Source organism: Bison bison, unplaced genomic scaffold (genome assembly GCF_000754665.1).
Source record: "Bison bison bison isolate TAMUID 2011002044 unplaced genomic scaffold, Bison_UMD1.0 scf7180017864471, whole genome shotgun sequence".
NCBI classification, from domain to species: Eukaryota; Metazoa; Chordata; class Mammalia; order Artiodactyla; family Bovidae; genus Bison; species Bison bison.
Genome location: NW_011495032.1, coordinates 40,082,051 through 40,084,805, shown reverse-complemented (window position 1 = coordinate 40,084,805; position 2,755 = coordinate 40,082,051). Strand labels below are relative to the sequence as shown.

At 49.2% G+C, this 2,755-nt stretch overlaps 1 pseudogene; it reads right to left on the bottom strand.

The window, feature by feature from the left end:
* Positions 1-2,039: 2,039 nt before the first annotated feature.
* Positions 2,040-2,398, bottom strand: LOC105003752 (annotated as a pseudogene).
* Between the last annotated feature and the right edge of the window lie 357 nt (positions 2,399-2,755).

Sequence of the window (2,755 nt, the reverse complement as noted above, 5' to 3'; positions counted from 1 at the left end):
TCTTAGCCGCCTACATCACCTGTTCCCACGTCTCCTCCAGGAAACTCAGGAGCTAAATCCCCATAGATTTGGCTGCCTGGGACACAGAAATGCCACCTGGGTCAAATGCCTGCTTTCTGCCCTCCAGCTGGAAGGTTCCACTCCCTTTTCTTGGAACTCCCGAAGCCTTTTATCTGTGCCACTGCCTCTAAGACAAACTTGTCGCAGCCAACCCTGTGACTTGGGTGGCATTTGTTCTCCTGGTGAGTAGGGCCAGAGTGATTTATCTCTATGCACCTTTCTACACTCTCACCCCAAGTGTCTATTTAGCACTGAGCTGCCTGAGGCTGGCTTGCAACACACAGAAGTCGAATCAAGGCTGGAATGTCTGTGCACTGTTCTTGTCACACAAGGCTGTGGGCTGGTGGGTTTGTGGGGCTCTCCCGACAGGGGGTCACTCATGCAGGTCTCATGGTGCAGCACCAGTGCAAGTTTGCAGGTGCTGCGGCATGGAAGCAGGAGCAGGTCAGCTGTTTTCTGAGCTGGGCTGGAAGAGGTTTTGTTGAAAGGCACTTCCTGTCCCCAGTGGCTCTCCAGATGGGAAGGGATCCAGTCTCGACAAAGAGTGGAGGAGAGACCATAGGGCCCTGTGGTGAAACTGGAGCTGCTAGGGGGCCTGCCATGAAACCAGCTGAGTTCAGTTTCATCATCTGTCAAAGAGAATAATAATTAGACAACAGAAGAAGGGTCTGGTGGCCTTCCACATCCACTTTTAGCATCCGCGTGCTCTGTTCTGGCTCCCTTTGCCTCATGTCTCCTGGGTCCTTATTCTACCCACCTCTCTTCCATGGAGTCTGGTCCAGCAAAAGGCCAGGCTCTCCCTTTCCTTTATTTCTGTCTCTAATCAGTACAATAATTACAAGTAATATTTAGGGGGCTCTTACTACAGACCCTGCAGTTTACTAAGCTCTCTCATGCATTAACCCATTGAATCCTCATAGTAAGACAGTGAGGTAGGCATTTCCACCCTCCCCGTTCTCTAAATGAGGAATGGAAGCTCAGAGAGGTAAAGTGACTTGCCTGAGGTTTCACAGCTAAGAAGATCAAGGGTAGGGTCTAAAAGCAGGTTTGCCTGACATCATGGCTGGTAATATTGGTCACCACCCTCCACCAGCTTCCTGAGTTACTTCTTGAATTCTGGAGCTGCATATCCCTGTTGGAATCTGGGTGGTTGATTTTAAAGTCTTTTGGAGATAAGGGGTATGGTACTTAATGTGCTGGCCTTTGGTGTTTTAACCGACCTCCTGGGCTTGTGGCCTTATTGTAGAGGAGAGAGCCTGTGCTGCTGAAATGCCAGGCTGGAACGAGGTGTCCAGGGCTTGTGCTGTGAGACCAGCCCTCCTCCTCCATCTTTTCTCCTCGGAGAAACCTCCCTTCTCTGAGACCCTAGTCCCAAGCGGCAGGTCTTGTGGCTGCATTTTTCCCTGACCTTGGGCTCCCAGCACAGTTGTCATCTGAGATCTATTTAAACTGCCTGTTGGCTCTGCAGACAAGAGCTGAGTTGGACAAAAGGCATCCACTTTGGCTTCCAGACCCACGGAATCTTCTGGCCCCATCAGTAATCAGATTCATCTTCTTTATCAGCTGATGAGTGAGACAAGGCAGGGGTTTAGTCTCTGTGGCTCTTAGGCCTTGGGACATTGGGGAAGACCTCACAGGACAGCCCCTCTAACCTGAGAGCTGGTGAGGGTCACGGCTTCTGTGAGGCCCACGCTGGAGACGGTGCTTCCTTCCCTCACTTTGCTGGCAGGCCACGTGGGCAGCCGTGTGACCCAGGTTCCAACTGGGGCCTGGGTGTGTCCTACTGGGCACATCGCTTCATCTGTTTGTCTGCATTTTCTCATCTGTGAGGAGGTGATGATGTGTGTATTCTACTTACTCCCGCAGGGGCGCTGGGAAAACCAGTGTGAGATAAGCGTGTGTTGGCGAGTGGGAATGCTTTTTTTTTTTTTAATTTAATAAAGTTTTAATTTTCAAAATGTACAGCTGGTGGGACCTGTTTATGTGTCTTTACCAGCAGCTGAGGCGTTTCCGCTCTTGGTGTTTCTGGTGTAAATCACTTGAGCTCTGTGCGTTGAAGCCAGTTTAGTAAGTCCTTTACTAAGGGGTTTCTGAAGGGCTGCCCTGGCCAGGGAGCCACAAATCTTGTCTCTCAGAGACGACAGCTGGAGTTACAGCTTCTTTACGGAGTTTGTCATACGTCACTTTGTCAAACTAGACTAGGTTATTAAGCTTGTCCTGAACTCTGCCTTTGGGACCACTTCTTTTTGGCCTCACCCCCAGATTTGTTCACTGGATCCTTGCCTTTCTTGGTTGACATTCTGGCATCTTTCTTCTTCTTGTCATCCTTGGGTGGCATAGCGAAGTTGGAAGAGGGAAATGCTTTTAATATAAGTAAACATGAGTGAAGTTGCCGTTGGCTACAGGGTTGTGAATGAGACCCCAAAGTGGTCATCTGAGGGTTTCTACCTGGAGGAAAGGGCTTCACAGAAATGTATTGAATGCTCACTATCAGGTTATTGGTAAACACCAGTGAGATCTTGGTGCAGAGCCATTACGAACAAATGGCCCACGTGTGTATCATATTTGGCCTATAGTATATTTTGCTCCTGTTCTTTAGCCTATGTAAGGTATTATGCCTTGATAGAAGGTAGACTTTTCTGTGGACCATACACAATAAAGAGTTGACATAGCTCTGGTCCTTGGTGGAAATTCA